Source organism: Squalius cephalus, assembly GCF_949319135.1.
Source record: "Squalius cephalus genome assembly, chromosome: 1".
NCBI classification, from domain to species: domain Eukaryota; kingdom Metazoa; phylum Chordata; class Actinopteri; order Cypriniformes; family Leuciscidae; genus Squalius; species Squalius cephalus.
Window position 1 is genome coordinate 21,476,453 of NC_137122.1, and position 14,242 is coordinate 21,490,694.

Here is a 14,242-nt window from a genome sequence, read left to right on the forward strand (position 1 = left end):
TTGATTTAATTTTTTTTTACTTGATTTAACATTGAGCTGATAACACTCAAACTTTTTATAGGCATCCTCTGCCACAACAATTGTGTTACACAAACACAATGTTACGGCAGTCAAAGAAAAGTTAAAGTATAAAGAAAGGGGACCAAGAGCCCAACTAAAGCAAACATTGATCACCACAATGGTGACACTTCAAATTAAACAAATATCAACATCTAAACCTCTGTTTATTCTCACTAAGATCATCTGACAGCAATAATCAAAGTAATAATGTCTAAATAAGACAAAAAATGATGTTGAAATATGTCCACAATGCCCACATATGAACTAGTGTTTAACCTTGTACGAAGGTTCGATGAACGTCTATATCGGACGTGCAGAACACGTCGAAAAAAGACGTCATATCAACTTTCATTCTAGACCCTCAGTGGACGTCTTTTCAACGTCCGATTTTTGTGACAAAGACGTTGAAAAGACGTCTTTCGGACATCATTTTGCTTAGTGGGGACGTTTTAGTCGCATAACATCGGTTAATGGAAACGCCGTCATTTCGCAATAGTTTTTTATCGATATTTAGATAATAGCGCAAAACATTTGCGCAAATCTGTAATGGAAACGCGGCTAATTTCGCTCTTGACGCGCGAATTGATACAAAGTGGTCAAGCGTATCGCGGCAGGCGCGAATTTGACATATGATCCCTTTTTGAATTTGACGCGCTGTTCGCGTCCGGTGTGTGAACGCACAGTTAGGCATAGGCAGTTTATATGAAACGAAATGTTTATAAATGGAATGAATAAGGCCTGTTATTATTTTAATTTCCAGTTAGTTTCTTGATCTCGCGCGGCGTTTCTGAAATGTTTTGCGGATGTGCTGTTAAGTGGACAAACTCAAGCCTAGGTACTTTTTGAGGACTTGTAAAACTCTGAAGATTAATAATCCCCTAAAATCGCCAAAGGTTTTGAAATGTTGACTATATTCCAGTGTTCTTATTACTGTATAGATTTCATACTCCATTGCTATGGAAATAAGCCTGTTGTTCAAATGAACCTGATTATGCCCTGGGGCGCTTGAGTAAATAAATACATTAAATATGTGGCAGCCGTTGTGTGCAGTAAACTTTCTTTTAACAAGCCTGTTGTACTGATGTGATGACCAATGATAGTTTTAGAGCTAGTAAGCCTATTTAGAGGTGCAGATTAATTCAGGTAGGGCTCTGTGTAGACATATTTTAGTATGTGTATTATGAGGTGGTCCGCGAAAATTCTTGATTACAAATAGTGGTCCTGGTCCACACACACAAAAAGTTTGAAAACCCCTGCTCTAGCCAGTAGCACCTAAGATCCAAGGGGCGGAGTTGGATCCAGATCCGAGCGCGTCTGCGTTACACGTCACCACGTAGGCTCACAATTGGCCGAAGCTGGTCATGGCCCAGAGTTCTTCACTCCATCGGTCGCTGCGTTATTTTTACACGGCACGCAGCCGTTCTATGTCCACTGTCCCGTCTATTTTGACTATTGAGGACTTACATATAGAAAGAGTACCAACTTTTAGAATATGGCTTGATGAGAAGTTAGCCTTTGATGTTCATATTAATTACTAGGTGAAAAGGCTAAACCAAGATTGGGTTTTCTTTTTCGGGAAAAAAAAATGTTTTTCCTTTACAGCTAGAAAGAGAATTATACAGAGTACTTTGTTACCTATTTTAGATTATGGTGATATTGTCTATATGCATGCTTCTACATATTTATTGAAAAGACTGGATGGTGTTTATCATGCTGCACTGCGTTTTATAACAAATTCTTGTTCACGTACTCATCATTGTTTGCTGTACAACGATTTGGGTTGGTCCTCTTTACTTCAAAGAAGGAAATCACATATGTTGGTATTTATTGTAAAGACATTGATGGGTATGCTTCCAAATTACATTACTAGTCTTCTATGTTTATGTAGAAAGAACTATAGCACCAGATCATCTAATGGGATTAAATTAGTAGTACCTAGGGTACATTCAGAGCATGGAAAATCATCTTTCTCTTACTATGCCCCATGGCTGTGGAATGAATTTCAAGCTATTGTTCCACTAGAAACAATTCCTCCTTTGAATATATTTAAAAATTTACTGCAGTCTAAAATGAATGAATCATGTTGCTGTTTTACTTAATTTATTGATTTATGGTGAATGTTGTGCTTTGACTGTTTAGAATGTTTTATATGTGTCATATGTTTGTCAATGTGTGACTTGTAGTATGGCCATCTTGGCCAGGACTCCCTGGAGGAAGAGATTTCTTTTAATCTCAATGGGACCTTCCTGGAAAAATAAAGGATAATAAAATAAAATAAAAAATTAGTCAGAAATTGGGACTAATCCAAAAATAAATACATGGAGTCTTAGACACGCTAAATATTGAAAGTCTCTTAAAACTTTTAAACCATTGCATCAGTTTCAACCTACATTTTGGGGTTTTATTTCTGGTTCTTTGACGACGAAAAAAAAAAAAAAGTAATTGAAAAGCCTTACACTGAAGTACACTTTTGCTGCCAAGCTCCTGTAGAAAAGGGTTTAAAAATAATAATTATAACAATAAAAAAAAAAACCAGAGGAATGTTTTACTAAACAGATTTATTTGGTGAAATGTCAGTCCTCAAGTATGGTACGCAAAAAAAACAAAAAAAAACAGAGGACTCTTTCAGTTAAATCATCAGCACTGGTAACTGCAATGGCCACTGGTGGTTGGGCAACACTTCTGTCTGGCAGGACATTGGCCATCATTCATGTAAGCACATAAAAGGTGCATAACATTTACCAGGTGTCACTGCAAGGATACAAATTAGCTTTAGTCAGTGCATTTAGCGTCATTCAATTTCAGAAACACAGCACAGAACTCAAAAGTAACAAGTTTTACTAGGAACAAGTTGTATTCCAAGTATTATGAATCTTTATTTTGTAAAGCACAATCTTGAAATGGTGATATGGGCTAAATTCAGGTACTTTGATAAATGCTTGTCTTAACTATTTTATCATTCTCAATGTCAATTCAACATAGAAACAAGCGCTGATTCGAGCACAGAAATTTAACATTAGTACGCTGCCAATCAGATCGTATGAATGATCATATGTTGATTGATGTGGCGGCTAAAAAAACAATCATTTGAATATCACTGCCCTAAAAATTCATCTCTAGAGTTTACGCCACAGAGAAATGTAACCTGGCCAAGAAGAGGAAGTTATCTTGAAAGAGAAATTGGTCTTACTGCAAAAAAAATATATATATATGTTAACCTCATTTGCAAACATTTAACTTAATTTATATGCATTGTTATTAAATGCAACGAAACATTTATCAACAACACATGGACCCTTGAATATGCAAATTAGCCTATTATCAACAAACACTATATCCTAGGTAATTTACCCCCCACTCCACGACAAATCTTTTAAATTCAGGGGTATTCAAAACAAAGAAAAATAAGTAGCTAACAATTATATATTGAACTAGGCTAAAAAATAAGTTAGGCTATGGTGGCATTCCTAAAAAAAAATATATAATAATATAATAATATATAATATAATAATAATAATAAATAATAATAATATCTATATATATATATATATATATAAAATAAAAATTATAATAAATACCACATTGTCGTTGTAGTCCACATTGACGGATTCTGCAGCATTTATCATTGTTCGGACAGTCACGGTCATAGGAACATGACTTGGTACACTCTCCTACTAGAATGATATCGCTTGGACACTCTCCTGGCTTTGGTTTATCTGTGTTTGCATAAGATTAGATCAATGAATGCCTCACTGCATTTAAAAGAAAGAAAAGCTGACCCACACACTAACACATACCTATGTATGGAGGCCTACACTGACGTCCACATCCATTGCTGCAGCATTTCTCCGTGTTCGGACAGTCACTGTCATCGACACACGAATCCTTACACACTCCTCCAAGGGTTTTGACTGGACACACGCACTGTTGCTATTCGAAAAAAAAAGAAAAAGACGGGGAAACCAGATCACTGATTGCCGAATGTCTCATTCAATGCATGCTCTACTGATGCCTGGGTCAGTTTCCCCCCCATTACCTGTATATGGAGCTGTACACCGATGTCCACATCCAGTGCTGCAGCATTTCTCATCGTTCGGACAATCACTATCATGTAGGGGTGTAACGGTACGTGTATTCGTACCGAACCGTTTCGGTACAGGGCTTTCGGTTCGGTGCACGTGTGTACCGAATGACTGCATGCAATATTTTGTGTGCGGAACATAGGTACATTTTCGTGTTTCTACACGAACATATTAAGTGGCGGAAGTCTCCGCGTTCAGCGCAAATCCCGCCCTGCAGCTGATTCTAATGTTTTACCAGTGTTTTATCCGTCGTCACTGAGTGTAACCTAAACCAATAAAATAGACTGCAGGGCGAAAAAAAGCTTTTCCGCTCCGTGTGCGCCGCCGCACTCTCCGTTTCGTGTGTGTGTGTGTGTGTGTGTGTGTGTGTGTGTGTGTGTGTGTGTGTGTGTGTGTGTGTGTGTGTGTGTGTGTCGGCCCGCTGCGCTCTCTGCTCAATGTTCGAGTCCGTGTTTGCGCTGCGCGTTCTGCTCTGTCGTTAACGGCCCAAACACTCAAAACACCCAAAACAGGTGAAATTTCTCAGTAGTACACTTCTGTTTGCTGAGCTGGTTTAGTTATGCTGGCAAAAATGGTAAAATGACCTGCTCTGATCACAAGCTCTGGTAATAATAGCTTTGGACTATATTTTATTTTGATAATTATTAAAAAAGTGAAAAAAAAAAAAATTCTTACATTGATTATGTTGATTGATTATTGAAAAATAATAATACATTGATATATTTATGTTTAATATTATTTTAATATAGGGCTATTTTCTGTTCCTTTTTTCCCCGTGTTTCATTTAATTAGGTGATTATAAGTTTAATTATTGATGATTACAAGCTTGGAGGAATTGCAATTAATTACAGCAAATTGTGCAATTAATTAGTTCTTTTTTTTTTTTATCGATTCCCAGCCTTAATTTTTAAATATGAGCAGGCCTACAAGCTGGGATTGGTAATGCTGCACTGTAATCATAGTTATTTATTTATATTTTTCATTATATCTTATTATGTGATATTGGTTTGAGACTGAGAGTATTTTATTTAGTGGAGAACTTTGCAGCAGTATTTTATTTCTTATTCTTTTTTTTTTATTTTATATCTATTTTATTATATTTTATTAAAAAGTGTTTAAAAAAGTGTAAACAAATTGTTAAAAAAAATTTTATAGTAATAAACAACCTGCAGTTTAATGTTTGCATTTCTTTCCCTTACTGTACCGAAAATAAACCGAACCGTGACTTTAAAACCGAGGTACGTACCGAACCGTGATTTTTGTGTACCGTTACACCCCTACTATCATGGGAACACGACTCGACACACGCTCCTACCACTCCTTCAGATGTTTTATTTGGACAAACTCCTGGCTTTGGTTTCTCTGTCATGTATTTATAACACTAAAATGAAGGGCTCATTGAATTTATAAAAAATAAAATAAATATAAAAAACCCTGACCCACACATTAATATAATAAAAAGTGTTGTCAACAAAGTCCATTTTGAAAATGCAATGAACCAAATACAGTCTCAAAAAAAAAAAAAAAAAAAAAAAAAGGTCACGGGTTTCTGACGTCACAGGCTACCTTGCATATAATTAACAGCAAACTATCAGGGGATCCCAAGAAGCCAGGTTATACAGGCATTGTAAAAAATAAAAATAAAAAAGTAGCAATGCGGCCGGTGCGTGATGTATGATGATATGAACTATATGGCCTTCTGCACTGGCATAAGTTGTTCAAAGATTTTCCGAAGATTGTAAGGCAGCTACCTGACTCTGAGATGCGAACGGGAACATGGTCAAAAACATTAGCAAAACATTATTAACCGTTTGAAGTCAAGCAAAAGGCTAATTATTAATAACCGTTTGTGTCCCGACACCATTGTGCAGTGCAGTGTTTACCTCAAGCTGAGCGAGTGGATCTGAGGCGGAGCTGGTGTGAGCAAGAGCCTAGAGATGTATGGCTCTGGTGTGAGCGAGTGGAGGCGTATGGGGTGAGATTTCGGTCAGAATTCTGCGCGCGCAAGATCACATTTTGAGCGCGCAAAAGGGCATTTCGCACGCGCGTGAACTGAGTTTTGCGGAGAAATGTTCGTCTCGCAGATAAGAAAATATTGCGAGCGAACGAAAATCAATTTTGCATTTCAAATAAGTATTTGGATGTGCGCGGACGTTCTCTTTCGCGTGTGCAAAGTTTCACTTTCTTGCTCTTTTCATACCAGCCGTGAGCGCTCTCTAAGCCCAGACGGCTCGCTTGCTCAACACAACCCAGCGTTACAATATGCCATAATTCCAGCCAATCAGAGATGAGACTGCTAAATTCTGATTGGCTGGCTTGAAAACCAATCACTCCCTGCATCACCGACTGCGGAAGAGAACTAGTGCAGTTGAGTAAAGTTGGCAGTAAATTCACAGATTCGATTGTTTTATAACCATCAGGACAGCAGTGATGGGTGAACTAAATTTGGCAACAATACAGTGAATTACAGTGAAGTTATTAAATATTTTTCATAAAAATCATAAAAAAATCACAAATGTACAATTGTACAACTTAAAATATATTTTCCCCAAAAAAAGTGTTGTTGTATAACCATCAGGACAGCAGTGATGTGTGAACTGAATTTAGCAACAATACAGTGAATTACAGTAAAGTTATTGAGTATGTTTCATAAAAATCATAAAAATTATACACTTACAATTGTATATACAATTTAAAATATATATTTTACCAAAATAAGTATTGTAGTATAACCTTCAGGACAGCAGTGATGTGTGAACTAAATTAGGCAACAATACAGTGAATACTGTATTGAAGTTATTGAATTTTTTCATAAAATAATTTTAAAAAATCATAAATTTACAATTGTATATACAACTTTAAAAAAAAACATTTTTTCCAAAATAAGTGTTGTAGTATAACATCAGGACATCAGTGATGTGTGAACTGAATTTGCCAAAAATACAGTGAATTACAGTGAAGTTTTTGAATATTTTTCATAAATAATAATCATAAAAAATATGCAAAACGATATTTATACAAAATAAGTCTTGTAGTATAACCATCAGGACAGCAGTGATGTGTGAACTGAATTTGATGACATTATAGTGTGTGACAGTGAAGTTATTGACTGTTTTCGTAGTAACGCTTTTCGGGTTTTGCACTTTTCAGACGGTCCCGCCTGCGCATAGAGATCAATGTATTTTGTCCACTGCGAGGGAAAGCTCATTTGGAGGAAAATTAGGTTGTAGCTGCTTGTCTACATTACTACAATTAAAAAGAGGTGTTATTTGTGCAGTAACAACGTTTAGCTCACAAGTTATTGACCCGGGAAGTTCGAATCTGTGAATTTACTGCCAACTTTACTCAACTGCACTAGTTCTCTTCCGCAGTCGGTGATGCAGGGAGTCTTGTGATTGGTTTTCAAGCCAGCCAATCAGAATTTAGCAGTCTCATCTCTGATTGACTGGAATTATGGCATATTGTAACGCTGGGTTGTGTTGAGCAAGCGAGCCGTCTGGGCTTAGAGAGCGCTCACGGCTGGTATGAAAGGAGCAAGAAAGTGAAACTTTGCACACGCGAAAGAGAACGTCCGCGCACATCCAAATACTTATTTTAAATGCAAAATTGATTTTCGTTCGCTCGCAATATTTTCTTATCTGCGAGACGAACATTTCTCCACAAAACTCATTTCACGCGCGTGCGAAATGCCCTTTTGCACGCTCAAAATGTGATCTTGCGCGCGCAGAATTCTGACCGAAATCTCACCCCATAGAGGCGAGGCTAATTTGCATATTCAAGAGTCCATGTGTTGTCTTTGTAATGAGTGAAACTGCCTCCTTGTCATTTCTGACTTATAACAAACAAACAAAAAACAATGTCTAAAAGCTGCCATTTGACAAGGTGTACAGCAAACAAGATAAAAAAACTGAAATAAGTTTACCCCCAAAACAAGTGTTTAAACAAATGCATTAAGTTGAACTTAATACATTTTAGTTAAACTTAATGCATTTGTTTAAATGTAGCTTAAATCAATTGTGTGGAACCATTTACCATAATTTCTTTTAGAAAATTCAACAAATCGTTTTTTTTTCAGTGTAATTGTCTTAAGTTTGAGTTCAAAAGGGTGTAGGACACAACAGGATAGTTGTCAACAGATCAAAATAATTGTTAATATTGTGTAGTTTAGTACAATTAATGTCAAACCTTTTTTTTTTTAGAAAAAACATGCATGTACTGTACCTGATTTATATCTGTCAATCATCTTTTATTCATTTTTTATTCAATATCTTTTATTCATCTCAACTTGTTACAACTGGAGAACAAGTAAATTTTAAGAAACTTGCTTGGTTTTATTCATTTCAGAGGGCTAACAGCAATATTATAATAATTATAATTACAAGCTATTAGCCGTTCTAAAGAGATGAAGTCTATAGTACTCATTTTGTCCATTAGGTGGAGCAAAAGTATAAGAAATCACTTGTAAAACATTTTTTTTTTATCGGCCTCCATTATTTTTAATGACAAACAAAAGCCTGAATTAATTTTTAATGTAGGGTACTTACAATACAGTTTAATAAAACAAGTTTACGTATAAAATTGTGTGACGATTATAATTAAATATATAACGTTCACTGTTAGCAATTGATGTAATTTTTACAATAAATTTTACAACAACATATTGTATTCATGTTTTTATTGTAAATGCAAATGCATGATGGGAAATTTATGGACAGTCCTGTAATTTTATTGTAACTACACTGTAGAAGCATTATTTTACAGCCACCGCATAGCATTGTGGGATCGTTGCTGTTTGAATTTTGAAATTGCGCGCGGCCAACGGCACCAGAGAATCAAACATTTTTGGAAGAAGAACACATCTCAGGTATGAAACGTTAACATGAAATCTATTTTATAAGTATATGGATATATTAATACCGTTGATATGAGTGAGTGCTGCTGATTGTTTCGTTTGGTATATTTCAGTGACATTAGCTTCAGTGACGTTCGCCCCGAGTCGACTAAAAACAACGTGAACTGACCGCGGTGAAGTGGCGTCTTCTTACTCAATCCATACGGAAAAGGAACTACATGCAGGTGTAAGGTACGAGATATTCACAATTTTTTGTTTGGTATATTTCTCAGTGACATTGGCTAAAGTTAGATCCCTATAACGTTAGCTCAACTCGCCCCGACTCGACTCGCTCACTCCCGGTATAACCTGAACTGACCCCGCTGAAGTGGCGGCGTCTTCAATCCATAAGGGAAAAGGTAACGTTAGGCTAAGTTACCACATCACATCAGGTACAAGACACTAGATATTCACAATGGAAAAACAAACATGGTGAGTAGAATCGAGTCGAGCTGAGCTTGTAAATTAACGTAACTGTTAACGTGAATGGAAAACCACCACAATGACGATAGCTCAAATAATGTTAGCACAGACTGTAAAAATAAGCATTAACGTTAGCCCCGTGAGCTTCCTTAGCTCAGATTATTATTGCATTGATTACACGTGCTACCGGGCAGGCTGTTATAACGTTAGCTAGCTAACTTAAGTATTAGGACTTCTGTTTTGCTGTTTTGTAATCGGGGGTCTTGAAGTCGTGGTGGTTTACACACTTAGCATAAACTTAACGTTAGCTTGTAGATTTTACGGTCGCTTAATACTTACAGAATTAAATGAAGATACCAGCATTGTCATTTAATTAAAGCCCATATTTCAAATAACGTTTGCTTGTGTTTACAAACGTTAAATTGTTATTTGAAATATGGGCTTCAATTAAATGACTGCTGGTATCTTAATTTAATTCTGTAAGTTAGCTATAGCTGTGATAAAAGCTGAATATAGCATCTGTTCAGATGTTATAACTTAAAGTTTACTTTGTGCTTTGCCAACCAAGATGGAAGAGCAGTCATGTAAGCCAGTGGTTCCCAAACCTGTCCTGGAGGACCACCAACACTGCACGTTTTCTTTTTCTCCCTAGTCAAACACACCTGATGCAACTCATCAGCTCATTATCACATGGGTTAATGAGCTGATGAGTTGAATCAGGTGTGTTTGACTAGGGAGAAAAAGAAAACGTGCAGTGTTGGTGGTCCTCCAGGACAGGTTTGGGAACCACTGATGTAAGCTGTCTTTATATAAAACAAACTGCGCGTGCGCAACAAAACCTCCACCCAGCATCGTCATAAAATATATTTTTTCGGAGCCTGGGTTCTGTTGAAAGGCTTTCACTGCTTTCTTTGTCTTCAGAGAAGGCAGCAAATTATCAGGAGTATTAAAATCAAGTTAACCATTTTGTTTTTCTCAAATTATATGTGGCTGCCTGGCAGACTGTATGGAATATTAAAATAATAATAGATTTGTAATTGGTATTTGTTGTGTAATTGGTAATACATTTGGTAATGTTTACATTTTGTATTCCCTAGCCCTCTGCCACAGCTGCTGATATCCAGAGAGAGACCCTACCCAGCACACCTTGCTTAATTGTACAAGGTATATTCTTCCCTTATTTTGTTAAAAGGGTAGTTCACTTTTAAATGAAAATTACCCCATGATTTAACTTGCCTTCAAACCATTCTTTCTGACAAATACAATCTGAGTTATACAAAAACAAAACCTGACACTTCCAGGTGTCAACTGGCAGTGGATCAGTTTGAAGCTCAAAAAAGTGCATCTATCCATCATAAAAGTGTTCCACGCGGCTCTGAGGGGTTAAAATAGGCCTCCTGAAGCGAAGAGTTTGTGTAAGAAAAATATCCATATTTAACACGTTACAAAGTAAAATTCTAGCTTACGGCCAAACAGCCATACGCAGTCTACTTGCATTCAAAGTGCAACTTGCGCAACTCATGACGTCAGAAGTAGCGTAGTGTGTCATGGCGTAGTGTAAATATCAGCAGTACGTTGTATTACTTGCATAAGTTGCGCTTTAGAGTAAAATCTGTATGTTATTGTTCTTTTGGCCGGAAGCTAGTTATTTTACTTCATGTACGAAAAATATTTATATTTAAAACTTTACAAACTCATTGCTTTGCTTCAGAAGGCCTTTATTATTATGATGGATAGATGCACTTTTCTGAGCTTCAAACTGATGTTGCAATCCACTGCCATTATAAAGCTCTGAAGCATCAGGGTGTTTATTAATATAACTCCGATTGTAAATATATTGTGAATTTTAACCGTTTCAGCCAGGTCAGGATTTCTTTTTCAAATGGGTAAAATGTGCATTAAAAAGTTGGATGGAGACCCAGCTATTACTGTTAAGTGTCTGTTCTACCTAGAGTTGGTATTCCCATACAGGACATTTATGTGTAAACAGAAGAGTCTGACGGACAGCAGTTTAACATTACGACTTTCATTAATTAATTAAATAAAACACTTTGAAGTGTGGTTAAGGTATTTAGCAGATGCTTTTGTCCAAAGCGTCATTCGATATACAGTGCATACATGCATGCAATGACGTTATATATTTACAAAAAAACAATGTAAAAGCCAATGTAATTCTAAATTTTAAAGGGTTAGTTCACCCAAAAATGAAAATGATGTCATTAATGACTCACCCTCATGTCGTTCCAAGCCCGTAAGACCTCCGTTCATCTTCGGAACACAGTTTAAGATATTTTAGATTTAGTCCAAGAGCTTTCTGTCCCTCCATTGAAAATGTATGTACGGTATACTGTCCATGTCCAGAAAGGTAATAAAGAGATCAAAGTAGTCCATGTGACATCAGTGGGTTAGTTAGAATGTTTTGAAGCATCGAAAATACATTTTGGTCCAAAAATAACAAAAACTACGACTTTATTCAGCATTGTATTCTCTTCAGAGTCTGTTGTCAATCCACGTTCACGACTCCGCAGTGACGCTGCTGACGTAAGACGCTGCTGACGTGTTATCTGGTGCGCCCGAGCTTCGTTTACAGTCTGAGGGAGACGCACGCTGTAAACAAAACAATCTTCGCAAACATGTCTAAGGATTTCGACACAGAGGAACAATATAAAATAGCTTGAATACAGCGTGCGTCTGTAAACGAAGACTGTAAACGAAGCTCGGGCGCACCAGATAACACGTCAGCAGCGTCTTACGTCAGCAGCGTCACTGCGGAGTCGTGAACGTGGATTGACAACAGACTCTGAAGAGAATACAATGCTGAATAAAGTCGTAGTTTTTGTTATTTTTGGACCAAAATGTATTTTCGATGCTTCAAAACATTCTAACTAACCCACTGATGTCACATGGACTACTTTGATCTCTTTATTACCTTTCTGGACATGGACAGTATACCGTACATACATTTTCAATGGAGGGACAGAAAGCTCTCGGACTAAATCTAAAATATCTTAAACTGTGTTCTGAAGATGAACGGAGGTCTTACGGGCTTGGAACGACATGAGGGTGAGTCATTAATGACATCATTTTTTTGGGGTGAACTAATAACAAGTTAAGTTGTTAATATTAAATAAATACATCAAAATCATTTTTGTTTATGAGCAAGTAGCAATACTTTTGTTTTTTACACAGTATTTGTCATTATTTAACAGATATGAAAACTTAAAACTTTTTTTCCTCTCTCTCGGTTTTCAGAACTTTTTGTGGAATCAACTCCCAGACGGGCTGCAAAGCAGAGAAGAGATACGGGCTCAACGCACCTGTTTAGTGTTTACACCCTCCTAAGAAAACAGTTTTTAATAAAAGATTAAAAAGATATCATTGTTGTGTTTTTAATTGCCTAATACGGATAATTACAGGCAGCATTGTATTGTAATATTTACAAATAACAGGATACAGTATATTGAATTACAATATTAAATTGTAATTCTGTCCTGTGAAATTACAGGAAATTCCTGGCAACTGAGTTGCAGTAAATATACAGTAAATTGAAATAAATTACAGCATTTTACTGTAATAATGCTACTATAATCACAGTACAACTGCTGTATAAATACAGTACTTTATTGTAAAAGTAAACAGTAAAAATCCTGTATATTACTTGCTGTAAATTTACTGCAATTAGTTGCCAGGAATTTCCTGTAAAATTACAATAAATTTTTAACAGTGTTGTTATAACCCAATATTGAAGACATTGGTCAAGTTTCCAGAGTTTAGACATAAAATGAAGGGACAAGTGTATTTGCCACAATATACATTATTTTATTTGTTTAAAGACACTTATTTAGTGCTGTATGAAGAATACAACAAACCTTTTATTTGAAAAACTGCAAGCAAAATAAGCACATTAAATAAAGCTTGGGCAAATGTGGTACTGTGACTTGACTTGATCCTTAGCAGGAACTGCCTTTTTTTGTGTACTGGGACTTGAGACTTGCTATAAGGACTTTGTTTTGACTTTAAGATGCGTGACTTGCTCCATCTCTGGTGATTTTGTTCCTCATAACCGGTATTATATCGTGGCAAGCCTATTGCAAATATTTGAAGGTTATTAGTGAACAAACTCCATCACACACCTGCAGGTGATAGGTGTGTAGGATAACAAGACCAAATAGGTCGTTTCAGCAGATAAGGAACTCCAGCACACTATCGTTACTTGCAATTAAAATTAAACGTTGTTAATAAATATTCATTTTAATTGCAAGTAACGATAGTGTGCGGGAAATATTTTAAGTTTAAAAATCAGTACATAAATAAAACAAAATAAACATCAATATGATTTATTGCTAATTTATGGCCATTTTACCCACATATTGTTAAATGACTTTAAACCTAAATATTGATTGAATAAAAAAAAAATGATGTATATAAAATTGTATATACTTACTCTTTCACCAATATGAGCCAAAAACCAAAACAAGAAACCGTCTGTAAAAAGAAAAGTATAATAATATAATTACAAAAAATGAGTTATTTAAATCAGTGGTTCTCAACTCCAGTCCTCGGGACCCGCTGCTCTGCACATTTTGTAGGTCTCCCTTATTTAACACACACCTGAATCAGATCATCAGCTCGTCAGGAGAGACTCCATGAACTGAACTGAGTGTGTCAGATAAGAGAGACATACCAAATGTGCAGAGCAGCGGGTCCCGAGGACTGGAGTTGAGAACCACTGATTTAAATCCTTAAGACAAATTATTAAAAAAGATGTAGCCTATCTGTTTGATCT

The 14,242-nt window shown here is 36.2% G+C and overlaps 1 long non-coding RNA gene across 1 annotated transcript; it reads right to left on the reverse strand.

Moving 5' to 3' along the window:
- Positions 1-2,618: 2,618 nt before the first annotated feature.
- Positions 2,619-3,976, reverse strand: LOC307164960. Its single transcript, XR_013822365.1, has 3 exons — positions 3,858-3,976; positions 3,639-3,776; positions 2,619-2,811 (listed from the first exon to the last, which is right to left on the reverse strand). It is a non-coding gene; the product is annotated as an uncharacterized lncRNA (long non-coding RNA).
- Between the last annotated feature and the right edge of the window lie 10,266 nt (positions 3,977-14,242).